Consider the following 17,806-nt stretch of genomic DNA (forward strand, 5'->3'; position numbering starts at 1 on the left):
GCAAGTTATGTAGACTGGAACAAAGATAAGCAGAATATGGTAATCCATGTCTACATAGTAGCCAAAACAGTCTTTTAAAAATAAATCAAACTTCACTTTCCCCTGCAAATCGGTATTTTCTTTCACACTTTGAAATGTTATTATATGCGATGCATGTATGCTTTGTCTTTTTATCCTCATTTTTAGAGTTTGAGAGGAATGAGAGAAATGTCAAATGCAGTTGCCAATAAAGAGCTGACCAGTTCTTCAGAGATTCTGTTGGTTCTTGGTCATCACTTAATGTAGCAAGAAACAAGATAGACATACATACACCTGGGATACAATCCCTATAAATGTTTGCTAATTCAAAGAAATGTACCTGTCACTATCAAAGCACCGTGTACTCCCACAACTCTCCTGGGATTGATCATAACTTTTTTTCATGCCTCCCAAATAAAAGATAATCTCCTTGAACCCTTCCCCCATTCTCCTTAAGTGTAAGGTTTACCAGGCTGTGGATACCATGATGATGGGATGCTTTGCCATCCCTCACTCCATTAGCACCTCTTGTCTCTACTTTGAATGGAATAAACAATTGGCTTACAATGAAAGTTTTTAACTATTCTCATAATTTTATGAATTGTTTCTTTCTGTCCTCAGCTTAAAGGAACTTTGATTGTATTTTTCCATTCCATATATTTATATTATAAAGAACAAGTTACAATCCTGTGACTTCGTAGTTTCCTCAGAGAAAACCCTGCATTGTTTAACAGGGACTTGAGGTTGATTCACCACATATGTGACTCTGGGCAGCACTTTCAGTGTGCATGGTGATTATCTAAAAATGATGAGAAAAGTAGGTTGACTACTCACATGAGGAAAACTGAAAATGGAAAACACTTACTGTTATGTGACATGAAGATACCTTAGAACAGGCTGGCGGAGAAGGGTCTTTAAATTCAAAGCATATAAATAATTGTAACAATAATGATGTTGACTTTTTCATAAAATCTCACCAGAATTTCTTTTTCTAAATGAATATTTTCATAGTTTTACACTACTTGCTGATCTTCCCCCATTGGCAAAATATTAGGAATCACCTTCAGAAATACCCACAAAATATACAAAAACACCATTACCTTCTATATCAGCACATTTTGTAAAACAACAAAATCACCTTGTCCACTTTATTTACCAGATTTATCTCTAAACGATTTTTCCAGCTTTCAAAAGTCAAGTCCATTCTGAAAAGATTAAAATCTGTCGTTATTGAGATTATTCCCAAAAAAAACACAAACAACAGGCTCTGAAGTTCACAGTTTTGGTAATTTTCTTGCTGGGGAAAGCATTTTAAGTATGTGAACAATATTGGAAGACAGCTCTACTGAATATGTTATTAAGTTGACTTTTCCATTCATGTTATGGTTTAGATCTGGAATGTCCTCCAAAAGCCCATATATTGAAGGTTTGGACCCCAATGCAAATGCAGCAATGCTCAGAGATCAGTATTTGGGAAAGTGATTGGATCATGAGGGCTCTAACCCCACCAGTGGATTAACCCATCAATGAATTCAGAGCTAAATGGGTTTATTGGGGAGTGATGAAAACTGAAGAGGTGGAACCTACTCTAAAGGAGTGATTCCTTGGTGATGTGCCCTGAGGGAGCATATCTTGTCCTTGGTCCCTTCCTCTTGGCTTCCAGGCTATCACAAAGTGAGCAATTTTGTTCTGCTGAACCCTCTCTGCCATGATGTTCAGCCTTACCTCCCAGAACCGTCAGAGCCAAGTAACCAAGGACTGAACCCTCTAAAAGCATGAGCCAAAAAAAAAAAAAAACACCCTTTCCTTCTCTAAGTTGATTTTCTCAGGTATTTTGTCACAACAGAAAACTGACTAACATAGGTCTCCAACATAGCACATCTTAAAAATAGGTCACATTTTGTGTCATCCTATCCTACAACAAAAACTTTGCCAGAGTCCTGGATATGGTCAATTAGTGGATGTTAAACCGAGTCATTGTCCAAATTGTAGAAGAGTTTCAAAGGTACAAATATTCCCTTCTAGTGATCCTACAGACCAGTGAATTTTTTGTGGAATTGTGGGAGACATATGATTGGGGCAATGGATATTTTTAAAAAGCAAAACCTAAGGGCTGGGATACAACTCAGTGGTAGAGCATTTACTTAACATGCACAAGGCTCCAGGTTCAATTCCTAGTATAAAAAAAAAAAAGCAAAACCTAAGTTTATTAAAAAACCTCCATTTCTTCATTTTTCATTTAAGATTGTCTTTGAATTAAATTTGAAGGTGAAGATCAGAAAGTGGCTCAGTAGACTCACCTCCCCTGTCACCCACAGCTCTGAGCAAGTCAACATCTCTTGAGTCTCAACTTCTTTATCAGTAAGGAATTATTATTCCTTCCTTCCAGATTACAGGACTATTGAAATATCAGATGAGATAAAGTACATGTGAAAGAGATGGAGAACATTTCCAGGCCACCAGTATTGCACAAGCCTTTGGGGACCCCCATCACACCCTGATTATCTCCAGGCTCACAACTCAGGCTGTGTCTCCTGCTCACTCCTGGCCCTCAATATCCAAGGCACACCACCCTGTGCTTTATCCTTATAAGAACATGTGCAAATGCCCTGGGAACTCCTGGTAGCCTCAGCTCCCATGGACCTGGATATGCTGTGGAGCAAAGTCCATCTGTGCATGATGCCAACTCACTAGCAGAGTGGCCAGAGACTCTGGCCACAGCTGCCCAGCCGGGCTTCCTTCATCCAATCTGTGAAAATGCCAAACATTCTCATTCCCTAACCAGCCACCACTGAGTCAAGACCCCAACAAGATGCAGATATCTCTCCTTACGTGCATAAAGATTTCTCACCCGTGAGAAGAAAAAGCATAGGCGATCCAGGGATTACCAAATCCAGTTCATGTCAAATCAAACCCAAACTCATTCCCTGTGGTTCAACTAAACTGCCTTGTTATTTGACTGCTATTGAAATGGTAGGGGTGAATACATCAACTCCCCAACAACGACCCTGTAAGAGACATTTCCAAAAATAGCCCAAGTAAGCAAAGGCATCCAGAAAACTGTAGGCTGTTTGCCCTTTGGCCTTCCCAGGAGACACTCCCAAATGCCTCTACTGTTGCCTTATGCCCCCATGGGTAGGGCTATTTATTGTCCCCCAGACTCTAATAGAGTTTCAATTAAAAAATCAAGATTTGGCAGCAACAAACTGTTTTCTTGTCCAACACATTGTAAATTGTATAAAATCTATTTTGGTGCCATTTACAACTTTGGAAATAAAAACACGCTCCTATAGCAATTTGTCTGCTGTAGCACTAGGAAGTCTGTATGCCTTGCTCCCCCATCAGGAGCTGGAAGGTGGCCAACGAGGGGAATGTGTTTGAGGGTCAATGCATACAGCAGGGAACACCAGCAGCTAGGTGTGGACACAGAAACACGGACCTCCTCCTCTGAGTGCTGTGTAAAGATGAAACGAACCATCTATTAAAATACTAAGCATGGTGCGGGCATGTTGTACTTTCATAGAAACAGTGGGAGGATTAGTAATAATACTAGTGGTCACTGTTGTAAACAAGGGGGAAACTGGAGCCAGGAAAACCCAGCTCCTAGTTACAGCTCTCCAGTTCCTCTTCCCTCAATCCAGGAAAGATCCATGAAGGTGTTGGAAAAGGCAGATCAAAAGCAGGTCAGAATGTTGTGCTCAATGACAGTTTGTTACTCGTAATCCAGTCCTGACTTAGAGCAGCCAATAGGTCCGGGGAACCAAAGGGAAAGTTAGATCTCAGGACCTGAGAATGCAGCAAAAACTCCTCCAATGCCTAGTTATTCATGCTCCTCAAAGTTTCCCACAAGAGCAAGAATAGGTGGGAAATTTCTGAAAGATATGATTCTGGGGCTTCCAGATATTAAATGTGCATATGTTACAGAAATTGAACTGTTATGTAATGCCAGGACAAGTATGGACAGACAGACAAGGGAATCAAGTGTAAAGCCCAGAAATAAGCCCATGCATATGGTAAAAGCAGCACTTTAAATCAGTGGGGAGACATAAATAATTAGTGATCTATAGATATAGAAATAAACACCTGGGAAAATGATAGCCTTCAGGAAAAAATAATTTTGTATCTCTAACTCACATTTTATAATAGAAGCAAATTACAATGAGTATAAAATGAAATCTATAAAATAAACCCATAAAAATACTCAAACACAACATAAGACTGTTTTTTCTTAGAAAGAATAAAGCCAAAAAAGGGGGGCGCCAAAGAAAGAAATAAAATCTTTCTTAAAACATTACTGACATCCCAGAACCATTAAAGATAATTAATAAACTTGATTACCACAAAGTTGAAAAAGAATATTTGCACAACAGAACATCGAAATAAAACAATAAAAACATGGAAAGCTAAATTTAAAATGTCAAATTGCAGGGGTAGAGAGGTGGGGGCTGGAATATTTGCAGGTCACATCACAAAGAGCCAATTTATCCCAAGTATAAAAATTTCTAGAAGTCAATAGTGAAAATGCCAAATATCTAAGCAAACTGTTCACTGAACACAAAATGAAAATTCTCTGAAAACCTACCAAAAGAAGCTTCATCTTGCTCTATCATAAGAAAAACAGAATTACAGGGTATTATTTTTTTTCCTAACCTCTCAAATTGGCTATAAAAAAAATGGGAAAAACTTGAAGTAATGTGGTTAAGTAATAAAATTAAAGATACATGTTTAAGTCATAAAAATAATGACGGTATAGAGATTACCAGTTTTGGGGAAACACAAAACATTTATATGCTTGTAAATTCATAAACTATTTCTGAAAGAATGAAGGAGGGAACCGGCATCTGTGGTTATATCTTAGAAACAGAAGAGGAGATCTGGGGGCTCCAAGGAGAAAAAAGAGTCGTATTCCTTATTTTATATTCTTTTATACCATGGGGGTATTGTGATGCGTAAATCGCCTATGTACAAAATTCAGTAAAATAATAGGTAAATCAGGAGGAGAGAGCAAGAAACCCTTCCAGCAATCCTGTCCCGAATTTGATTCATCTCCAGCAAATTCCTTCAATTCCTCAGAAGGATTGTATATGCACTGGCAGATTCTGTTCCTTCTCCTTGATGTACCATTCCCCACCACTCCCATGATGGCTCTGGTACCTAGCCACCTCCAGCTAGGAACCCTTAAAGCACTCCCTTTACCCACCATATCTTCCCATTAGACTCTTCCCTGGTATCCATAGATAATGGGTTCCCCAAACACCTGCAGGAGGCAAAAATATGCATACTCAAAATGTAAAAGGATATAGCATTTACAATGAACCTATGAGCATCCTTCTGTATAATTTAAATCATTTCCAGATTTCTTATCATACCTAATAAAATATTCGTGCTATGCAAATAGTTGCTATATGATAAAAATTTTGGTCCATGTTCAACACAGATGAATTTTTATATATTTTTTTCTTTTCTTTCTTTTTTTCTTTTCTTTTTTTTTTTTTGTGCCAGGGTTGAATTCAGGAGCACCCAACCACTGAGCCACATCCCTAGCCCTATTTTGCATTTTATTTAAAGACAGGGTCTCACTGAATTTCTTAGTGCCTTGCTTTTGCTGAGGCTGGCTTTGAACTTGTGATCCTCTTGCCTCAGCCTCCCGAGCTGAAGTTGGTTGATGCTGTCTGTGGTTTAGATATGAAGAATTTACCAAAAGCTCATTTGTGAGATAATGTAAGAAAGTTGACAGGTGAAATGACTGGGTTATAAGAGCCTTAAATTAGTCAATGCATTAATTCTCTTAAATTGATTAACTGGGTGGTAACTGAAGGCCTATTCATATCTCTTTAATTCTTTCTTTTGTCTAATTGCTCTGGCTAGGGTTTCAAGAACTATGTTGAATAAAAGTGGTGAAAGAGGGCATCCCTATCTTGTTCCAGTTTTTAAAAGGAATATTTTCAATTTTTCTCCATTTAGAATGATGCTTGTCTTGGGTTTAGTGTATAAAAGCTATAGCTTTTACAATGTTGAGATAAGTTCCTAGTATCCATAGTTTTTCTATCATTTTGAGCAGTAATTGATGCAGAATTTTGTCAAATCCTTTTTCTTCATCTATTCAGATTATCATGGATTCTGAAGTCTATCGATATGATGAATGATGTTTGTTTTTTTCAGTATGTTGAATTAACCTTGTGTCCCTGGGATGAACCCCACTTGATCATGTTACTCTATAATTTTAACAAGTTTTTGTATGTGATTTGCCAGTATTTTATTAAGAATTGTTGCATTTATGTTCATGAAGGATGTAAGTTTTCTTTCCTTGATGTGTCTTTGTCTGGTTTTGGTATCAGGGTGATACTAGCTTCATAGAATGAGTTTGGAAGTGTTCCCACCTTTTCTAATCATAGGATAATTTCAGGAGGATTGTTGTTCTGTTTTGAAGGTCTGGTAGAACTTGGCTGAAAAACCATCTGGTCTGGGGCTTTTCTTTGTTGGTAGGCTTTTGTTGGCATCTTCAATTTCATTGCTTAAAATTGATCTGTTTAAATTTTCTATGTCCTCCTCATTCAATTTGGGTAGAACATATGTCTCTAGAAATTTGTCTATGTCTTCATAATATTCTTTTTTTTAATTGATTTTTTAAATAAATGACAGTGGGATGCATTACAATCATATTACACATTTAGAGCACAATTTTTCATATCTCTAGTTGTATATAAAGTATGTCGACACCAATTCGTGTCCTCATACATGTACTTTGGATAATGATGTCCATCACATTTCACCATCATGCTAACCCCATACCCCCTCCCTTTCCCTCCTACCCCTCTGCCCTATCTAGAATTCATCAATTCCTCCCGTGCTCCCCCTCCCTACCCCACTATGAGTCAGTTACCTTATATCAAAGAAAACTTTCGGCATTTGGTTTTTGGGGCTTAGCTAACTTCACTTAGCATTATCTTCTCCAACTCCATCCATTTACCTGCAAATTCCATGGAAAACAGTATGGCGATTCCTTGGAAATCTGGGAATGGAACCACTATTTGTCTCAGCTGTCCGTCTCATTCTATACCCAAACAACTTAAAAACAGCATACTACAGGGACACAGCCACATCAATGTTTATTGCAGCACAATTCACAATAGCTAAACTGTGGAACCAACCTAGATGCCCTTCAATAGATTAATGGATTTAAAAAATATGGCAGAAATACACAATGGAATATTACTCAGCAATAAAAGAGAATAAAATTGTGGCATTTGCAGGTAAATGGCTGGAGTCTTCATGATTTTCTATTTTATTAGAGTATAGATTTCCAAAATAGTTTCTGATTATCATCTGTAATTCAGTAGTGTCCCTGGTAATATTTCCTTTTCATTATGAACTTCTGTAATTTGACTACCCCCTCCTCTCCCTCCCCCTACCCTCTCTCATTACCTTGGCTAAAGGTTTATCAATTTTACTTATTTATTCAAAGAACCAACTTTTTGTTTTGCCAATTTTTAAAATTTTTTTTGTTTCAATTTCATTGATTTCATCTCTGATTTTAATTATTGCTACTGCTTTTGGTGTTTCCATTCTTCTTCTAGGGCTTTGAGATGTAATCTTAGGTTATTTATTTGGTGATTTTTCTATTCTTTTACTGAATGAGCTCAATAAAATGAAATTTCCTCTTAGAACTGCCTTCATAGTTTCCTAGTGATTTTGATATATTGTGTTGCTATTCTCATTTACCTCTAAGCATTTTTTTTTTATTTCATCCCTGATTTCCTCAGCTACCCATTGGTCATTCAATAGGGTATTATTTAGTCTCCAGGTGTTAAGAGTAGTTCTTTTTTAAAATTTTATTATTAATTTCAATTCCATCCCAACATGATCTGATAAAATGCAATGTATCTCTCTCTCTCTCTCTCTCTCTCTCTCTCTCTCTCTCTCTCTCTCTCGTATTTTCTAAGAGTTGCTTTTGTAGCCTAAAATGTGGTCTGTTTTACAGAAGGATCCATGTGCTGTAGACAAGAAAGCGTATTCAGTCCCACTCCTAGTTGTAAATGTATCAAAAGTGAAAATATTTGTCTATACAGAATCTTGTACATAAAGGTTTATAGCAGCATTATTCATAATAGCCAAAAGTGAAAACAACCCAAATGTCCCTCAACTTATTAATAGTTACATAAAGTGTGGTACACTCAGACAATAGAACAAAAAGAATGAAAATGCTTTTAATGTGCTACAATATGAAAGATACTTGAAAACATGTTTGGTAAAAGAGGATATTCAGAGGTCCCGCTGTTGTATGATTTCATGAACAATAGATCCTCATTATTCAAGGAGTCCATATTTGGGAAATGCATCCACTCACTGAAATTATTAGCATCCACAGAATAAATACTCTAAACATTTCCATGGTCATTTATAGATGTGCCCAGAACAATGAAAAATGTAAGTTGTCTGATACATGCGTTCCCAAATGAGATCAAATAATAGAACACTCTGCCTTCTTCATCTCAGGCTTCCATAAAACGTACTTTTTTGCTATCTGTTCAATACCTTGTTTTCACATTCTTGTACTTTCTGTTAGTGATTGAGTGATTTTACTGCTTGAAATGGCCCTCAGGCATAGTGTTCAAGCGCTCACTAATGTTCCTAAGTGCAGAAGACTGTGATGTGCCTTGCAGGGAAAATATATATGTTAGATGAGCTTTGTTCATGCATGAGTTACAGTGCTGTTTGGCCGGGAGTTCAATGTTAATAAACCAATGAGAGATAATAAATAAGGTGTCTTTAAACAAAAACATGGCATAAGACAAGGTTACGGACTGATTGATTGCCAAAATGTTGTGACCAGAGATAGATAGGAATTCGCCCTATATTTCCCTCTAGAAGAGCATTGACCCAGTATTCGTGAATTCAGGGCTCATGGCAGCTTTATAGAACATGACTACAGCACCTGTGAATGAAATGTGTAAAATAGGCAAATGGAGGGAGAGAGAAAGTGTATTGGTGGTTAACAAGAATTAAGAGGCGAGAAAATTGGAGGGAAATGGGGAGTGAATTCTAAGAGGTATGGGATTTCTTCTGGAGTAACAAGAATGTCTCAGAACACATGGTTGTACAATTGTGCACAGGCATTAAAAGGCCACCAAATTGTACATTAATGGTATGATATGTGAATTATTTACAAACGAAGCTGAAGCAAGCAACCAAGCAAGAAAGCCATGGGAGAGGGTCCCTCCTCCATGACTCCAGTAACACTATTTCTCTTCTGCGTTGGAGGTAGCAGTGGCTTCCCATTCTTGTTAAGTCCCTGTGTGATCAATCCTCTTTGTGCATTTTCTTAACTCTGCCTACACTCGTGAAAACTGCCCCTACATTCAGATTCTCTCTGGTGAAACACCTTCGAGTAAAATTCTGCTTTTTGCCAGGACCCAGAGCGCTGGGGCTCTAGTTGCCTCTTGGACCAAAACCTACTTACTACCTGAGTCTGTGGTGGTACCAGAGCATGTGTGGAAATAAAATGTGGTCCACACTTTAAATAAACACATCTGGGATCTCAGTGCTCCGGATTTCAATGAGGACTCCGGTTGCCAGCCACAGAAATTGATTCTCATTATATTAAGCAAAAAAGGAATTCGTTGGAAAAGTAAAGGGGAGTGCAGAGGGTCCAAAGGAAGGCAGAACAAGGTAGAAGGAGGGGGTTCCAGAGGGTGTCAGGGACAAGTACAAGTCAACAGTATTCTCAGTTGCTGCTTCTGGACTGCATAGGTCCACAGGGTTTTTTCCATTTCTGTGATGTTCTACTCAGCATCCAGAACTGTAGGAAACAGGTCTGAATGGATCAGTGGTAAGTCCCAGGTCTGCCCCATCTCTGAAACAAATGGCAGAGAAGATGATGGTAGGGGACTCCAAGGGCCTCTCTTTCTTCCATAAGGGAAAGCTGGACTTACTCATCAAGGCACCAAGTGCATCCAGAGATGGATAAGTGCTTCCTCAAAATGAATTCTGAGCACTTTTAAGAAAAGACGAAAGTCACCAACAAGCCGAGCAGGAGAAAGAGGACCTTCCAGAGAGGAGATAACACAGAAAGCCAAGAGCCAAGAGCAGGGGCTCTCTTATTCGGAATAACCACAGCAGTAGAGAGAAACTACCCAGTCGAATGGACATTTCCTTTCCTAATGCATAAGACATGGTGTTTTCCATTTCAAAATGGAGAGAGAAAAGTTTATACTAAAAAAAAAAAAAAGAAAAAGAAAATGAATTACCAAACCAAACCAATCTTTATGCTTTGTAGGGTACTTCCTTTTGGTCTTTCCATCTCTGGGTATTTTTTTTTCATAATTATAAACATGCCCATTTCTATTTCAAGGCCTCTGTCGATGAGCTGGAACTTGCATGATTTGCAGATCAATCGAGTTTGTCCATGGGAGAAGAGACAGCACAGTCCAAACTACAGGCTCTGGAAATTTGTCAGCCTAGCCTGTATCTCAGCCTCACTCCAAAAGAGACTCAGCCAGCAACCAAAGCCAGGCAGGCCCAGGGAGAGCAGTAGGCAGCAGTGAAACTCCAACTTGAAAATGCCCTCTTCTGTTTTCTTCCAGCCAGCTTCATTTCATGAGTTTTCTCCCTCTCAATTTGAATTAGAATGTTCTAGCTTGAAATTTCTCAGCTCTGTACGGAGCAGGCCCTGGATGGATTCGTTTCCAAATCCCAAATCGTTTTATTTTTTTGTTTTCCCTGTTTTGACTGGACGAGGTGTTGTTTCAAATAACTTTAGCTTGTAAATGGAGATTTGCATCCTCTGACGATAAGTTGATTTTATAAAAATAGCAATTAAGTTCAAGGGATCTGTCTGTAAGTCAGACCTCTGGCTCATGTGGAAGTCATTAACTTTTATGGTAGCCCTACCTCAAATCGAATGCGGAGTCCGTTTGATCACTTTCTGTATGACTGTGCTTAACTGTTCTATTTGTTCTTTGATAAAACCTAAACACCTTGCAAACAGGTGTAAGGTAAAGACATCAGTTACCCGCAAAAGCATGCACTAGAGAGAGAGAGAGATCGACAGAAATAGAAAGAGAGCAAGAGAAAAACAGGAAGACAAAATTTGCCTATTATAGAAACCTGAACAACTATTAAGGGTTACCACCATAAGACTACTGGTAGTCAGATTCCAATTTTAAGATTTGTTTTTTTTAAATAACTAAAATCAAGATTCAGAGAGATATTTGTATACCCATGTGTTATGGGGTTTTTTTAAATATATTTTTTTAGTCATTGATGGACCTTTATTTTTATTTATTTATAGGGCTGAGGAGCAAACTCAGTGCCTCACCCATGCTAGGCAAGTGCTCTACCACTGAGCCCCAGCCCTAGCCCATGTGCTATGATTTGAATATGAGGTGATCCCCAAAGTTCCTCTATTGACGCAGAAATGTGAAATGATTGGATTGTGAGAGCTATAACCCAATCAATTCACTCTCCTAGTTTGAATGGACTAACTGTGCAGTAACCATAGACAGGTGAAGCATGGCTGCAGGGGGCAGGTCACTGGGAGCTGTCTCAGAGGGTGCATCTTCCCTGTGGTCCCCTTCCCTCTCCTTATCTCTGCATCCTGACTCCACCAGAACTCGGGAAGTTTCCTTCCACAAGGCCTGTTCTGCAGGATGTGCGGCCTCACCTTGGACCTAGGGCAAGGGAGTCATCATCTTTGAACTGAGACCCCTGAACCCATGAGCTCCAGATCAACATTTCCCCCCTATAAGTTGTTTTTGTTGAGTATTTTACTCACAGCGATGTAAAAGTTGACTAAAACATGTTCCTAGCAGCGTTGGTTACAATAGCTAAAATGTAGAAGCAACGGAAGGGTCCATTGGTAGATGAATGGACAAACAAAATGTGGTGTAGCCATACGATAAAATGGTATTCAACCTTCAATATCAAGGAAATTCTGACACACGCTATGACGTGGATGGACTGTGAGGATATAATATTGAGTGAAATAAGCCAATAACAGAAGGACAAATGGGGACCTACTTTCATGAGATAACTAGAATACTTTTATTCATAGAGAAAAAAAATCTGTAATGATGGTTTCTAGGGCCTGTGGATGAAGGAAATGGGAGATATTGTTTAAAGGGTACAGAGTTTCAGTTTGGGAAGATGGAGAAGTTCTGAAGATGAGGGTGGTAATGGTCTCCCAGCAAGGTGAATGTACTTAAAGGCATGAACTATATACTTGAAAATGGATAAGATGGTGAAATTTATGTTGTGCATGAACTGTATCCTTGAAAACGGATAAGATGGTAAAATTTATGTTGTGCGTATTGTACAGCCATTAAAAATAATTTTAAAAGTTAACAAAAATATCAAAAATCAGCTTTTCAAAAACATAGCTTGACTCCCTGGCTAAGCTCTGGATCCAATTTCTAGTTTAGTCCAATATTTTCTTCCACTTGTTGTTTTTATCTTTGGGGAAAAGGGAGGAAATAAAAACAAATAAAAATAAAATGACTGCTTGCCTTCCTGCCCTTCTTTACTAAATGCAATATTCCTGGAATTCTCCATTTTAGGGGGGTCTCTGGAATTGATATCCCATGGGTTTTGAAGGCCTTGACGTTCCAACATTATAACTCAACAGGATTCTGTGGTATGGAGAAATTGAAGATTTAATTCTAGGACCCAAAGAAAAACCGGTAGAATGGACTTCAGATGCCCTTCACAACATATTGAGAGTATAACTAGACGCGTGAAGGATGAGCTGTTTCCAGCTCAGTTTTCACCTAGTCTTTTGAACACAACCACAAATCCAGCGATAATCTTGGCAAAGCTGTGTTGAGCCAGTGCTAAGAGAGTGAGTGATATGTGGTAGCACCCTAGTAAACTCCTGTTCCCTTACAGAATGTTAATTTACAGACATCCACAATACGAGCCATTAGTAGTCATTCATTTTACAAACACTTACAGAGCACCTGCATCCCGACAAGTTCAGCCTTAGTGGAGTTTATGACCAACAAGATGCTTGCTCTTTGCAGATTCTATCAATCAATGGGAATGTGGAGAAACCATCTCCTTCCTTCAAACTATCCGGGTCACTTCTTAACTTAAAGGCCTATTTTGTTTTGTTTTGTTTTTGTTTTCAGAAATAGATAAAGACAGAGATGGCAATTTGGAAAGTCAATAAGAAGGAATAGAAAGGACAGATACTGGGAACTGAATTAGGACAAGATCTAGTGCATGCTTTTATAATTATGTCAAAACGGATTCTACTGTCACATATAAACTAAAAAGAACCAATAAAGAAAACTCCATAGAGCAGATTTATAATTGATTCTTATCAATTATAAAGCTCAACCCCAGTTTCTCCTTTCTTTAGCTAAACAGCTCAAACATTCAGCAACCAAGTCAGTCCAAAGGAGAGACACACCTCTGAGCTATCCCTGTGTGGTCAAACTCGCTGTTTCATTCATATAATTATTTTTGCTGTTATTGATATTATTGCTATTATTAACACTTGCATGAGGCTGTGATTATATATATGTTTGTGTGTAGATAATAGACATACACACATTTTAGTAGTAGGGAGTAATGCTGTTCTCTAACAATGAGTCAGAAAACTGAGTCACAGAGAATTTAAATAACCTATATCAAATCACCTACCTCATATGAGGTAGAGCTTACTCGTGAACCCAGGAAGTTTGATTCCAGAATTTTTGTGCTAATCCCAGCTACACAAAATAACTAGACTTAATTTTTTTTTTTTTTTTTAATTCTGGTCTGTGAGAAGAGAAGGCATTGACACGCTGCTTCCTGCTTCGAGAAAACCTTGCTTTGTGAAAAATACCAGCTGAGCTAACTGTGCTTAGTTTCATAGCTGTTGTACATTCTGGTGCGAGTTTAATCTCCTCTTGGGAACCTGGAACAAACCTTTGTAGATCAACACCGGTCAGCAGATCCGCCTTAGGGCAGCACAAAACGGAGCCACTACTCTCTGTACCCTCTTGGGCTACCTCCCATTTAACACACAATCCTCAGTTTATTCTGTAGGAGTAGGACTGTTAACCAGAGGTGTTGGGAGAAGTCGGTACAGGTCAAACACTCTTAAAGAATACCCCAATTACAAAGAAAATCTTCAAGGGATGAAAGGATTTCCAAGTCCCAGCCCACCCATCCCAAGCAGCATTTGATATCTGTGAGGTATAGAAACCTCCATGGGAACAAATCCTTTCCAGACGGAAGTACAAAAAGCCATCGTCCAGAGTGACAGCTGGAGCCCTTTGTAATTTAACTTAGCTTTGAACCCACTCTAGTAGGATGCAAAATATGCCAAATTATGGTTACTCTCTCAGAAAGAGATAAGACTTCAAGATTTGTCTTTTCTTTTATATGGATGACCTGAAGCTATAGTCAGAGGAGGGTGCTCAATTACAAAGCACGCTTGAAACAGAATCCTGTTTCAATCAGTCAATTAGTATGGAATTTGGACTGGATAAATGCAATTTCATGTGCCAAATGTGGAAAGGTAAAGAATCACAAACACATGCAACTCTTTGAAGCAACTGAAATTTGGGCACTGGAGTTTCCAGGGGCTTATAGAGTCAGGAACTGCAAACAGTTTCTCTAGAGAAGGGACCAGAGAATTGCAATAAGTCATCATGGAATCTTGCAAAGCATCGTGCATATTCTGAAGATGCAGCTCCCTGCTGAATAAATGCTGAAAGACGGTATAATATAGTGGCCCAATGTGGAATCTGGGTCAATTCCTGGCTCTGCTGCTTATAGACTTGTGAATGTGATTATGATACTAACTTAAGAATCCAAAATCTGAAATGCACCACAATCTGAAAGTTTTTGAGCATTGTGTGCCATGTTGACAAATTTCAGAGCATTTTGAATTTCTGGTTTTCAGATTAGGGATACTCAGAAAGTCAATGCAAACATTCCAAAATCCAAACATCTCTACAGCCTGAAACACTTCCAGTCCTAAGCATTTCAGAAAAGGGTTACACACCATGGGTCCGACATGAGCACCCAGCAACAGAGCTCCTTAAAACCTTCCTTCCCTCTGAAGTCTGGACCTGGCAGCCAGTTATTAAGTTCCTTAAGATACTGATAAGCTGTTTCTTCCTGTTTCACATGACTCTGATTCCAAATCTTCTAGACCCTGATTTTACCATTCCACCAGGGAATTCATTCTCTGCATAACCGTTTCACTGGGCAGGATAACCTTGTTCACTTGCCCTAATGATGTTATCACTAAGACCTTATTCTCACAGGGTTTTAACTTTAGATCAATAGAAACATCTGGATGGCGGTTTGCTCCGTTTTCATTCAGACCCCATTTCAGACCCCAATGGAGTCACACTGTGCAAGATGATGCTTGTTTCCCCAGAAATTATGGGTTTCCCAAGAGAGACGGTAGACGACTCTCAGCTGCTTCCAATACTCAGGTGGATTCTAGCTCACACAATCTCTAAGGATCCTCATTGGCCTAAAACCAGGGTCTTGTAGATTTGTGGACTCGAGAGACTGCCCCATGCTCCTTCCATGACCTCAGAAACAGCATGCATGCATGTCTTAAAGAACTCACTCATGGGCCGTCACGTGACCACTTTGCCCGAGCTTCTCTCTTCCCCTGGCAGCTCCCATTGCCAGCCTACTCTTGGCATTGTCCTCTGACCCACTGTCCCCAACCTCCCAGTGTCACAACTGGCTCTCATTCCCCACTATAATTGCTTCTTTTTTTCTCCCCCACTAGACAGTAAACATCTTTCTTCTTCCCTGTTGCTTAACACAGAGCCTAGCACTGCCCCTGGTGAAAAAAAAAAAAAAAATAGATGCTCAAAAAAAAAACAGTGTTTTGAAACAGATGGATAAACGAATTATAATTCTGCCACTTGTCAGCTTATACCATATACCTTGGGCAAGTTTTCTTGTCCATAATCAAAGTACCTGCTCTCAAGACCTGCTGTGAAGATGAAACTTTTAAAAAATGTCTGAAAGCATCCAGTTGAGAGTCTCTACTACTTGATAGTTGCTCAATACGAGTGGGTCTCTTCTTCTGTCGATTTCTCCACCGACGTGTTTGAAGCACAGAGCAGGGCGTGTGCCCTTGGGAAATACTGCCTGAGAACCCTCGAATCCATTCCCAATACAGTGACATGGAAGAAATTGAACAGTTCATCATAGTCATGCAGTAACAATAAACCAACCCAACAATCAGGGTAGGACGCCCACCCACACACCTCTTCCCAGAGGTGCCATTTTCTCAGCATCCCCACCTGTACAGAAACCACAGCTGCTTTTCCCAGACACCATCTATGGCTTTCAAACGCTGCTAAATCAAAGGCAAGGTGAAAATCATTGTCATTAAGTGGTAGAAGAAGAAAAAAAAAAAATACTTGAACTGCGTTTTTTTTTTTCCAAAGGAAAAAGATATTAAAATATTCCCTAAAATGTTTCCACACCATTCAAAAGGAAGAAACTCTCCATTACCATATTTATTACCAAAGCCTTCTCCCTTTTAACCTCCTCTTTTGTTCATTTCTGATCTCCAGCAACTCATGTTCCCCCAACAAAGTCTCATTTCCATAAATGCTTCACAGAATTCAAAGAGGACCGATCTTTGAATCTTCCTAATATTATTAATAAACGCTAAGAAGGCGTAACACAAAAATTAATGAGTAAATTCAATAATTCTCCTATTGGAATTGACTTTCCATGTAGTTCCCAGGGGGAGAATGTTCGTACGCACTTTTCTGTAGACAATATTGTTTAATGGAAACTTTGCAAAAATTAGAATTAGGCCTTTGGTGAACAGGGATCTTTAATTTAATTTGTTTTTACTGCCAGAACACAGGGAGTTACTCACAGTGGATTGCACCAGCAGGCAACCCGTTAGAATTAAGTTTTGTTGTGATCACCAGGGTAATGACTTCTCCAAGTCCTGGTGTTTGGAGAACAGCGTGGTTTGGTTATTATGGGAATCGTAAATGGCATTAATAAAGTCCTGGAGGAGCAATCGCATTGCAGAGCAGCCTCATAAACACAGGAGGCCAGTCACTCTTCACATACTTGGGAGGAGAGGGGGACCGGCTGCGGCTGCGGTGCACTGGGGGAGGGGAGAAGACAGACACACACACAGAGGAACGAGAAGCGGGTGGGGAGAGAAAGGAAGAAATGGGAGTCTTTGCTTTTATTTGCATTTTTCCCCCATAGAGCATGTCTCCAGTATAAAATGGAAAATAAAAACCCTTCTTTGCTCACAACTGGTTGACTTTTCTTATGTGGACTCTGCTGCCCACATCTCTGTGATATAGAGCCAGGCCTTGTACAAATAGCCCAAGAAATTAAGGTTTAAAAATTGCCACACCCTGATATCTTTCCAGAGGAGTGGAAAGCCAGGACTCTTAACAGATGCCAACGGATGCTTTCAGGCTCCTGTTTATAAAGGCCTTATTTGCAATGACCAAAAGGTAAAAACAACCCAACCGCCCATCACCCATGAATGGATGAGCAAAATGCCGTCTATAGGTACATGGAACATTGCTCAGCCTCGCAAAGAAACGAAGTTCTGATCTGAGCTACAACTTGAAGACATTGCACTAAGTAAACAGCCAGTCACAAAAAGACAAGTCAAATGATTCCACCTACTTGAGGGATTTAAAGCTATCCAGTTCTTAGAAACAGGAAGTAGAAAGAGGATACCAGGAGTAGAGGGAGATAAGGGATTTAGGTTTATTAGTTAGAGTTTCTGTTGCAGCTATAGATTTTGGAAATAATTAATGACGATAATTGGGAAACACTG

The sequence above is a fragment of the Urocitellus parryii genome, chromosome 7, assembly GCF_045843805.1.
Source record: "Urocitellus parryii isolate mUroPar1 chromosome 7, mUroPar1.hap1, whole genome shotgun sequence".
Taxonomy (NCBI): domain Eukaryota; kingdom Metazoa; phylum Chordata; class Mammalia; order Rodentia; family Sciuridae; genus Urocitellus; species Urocitellus parryii.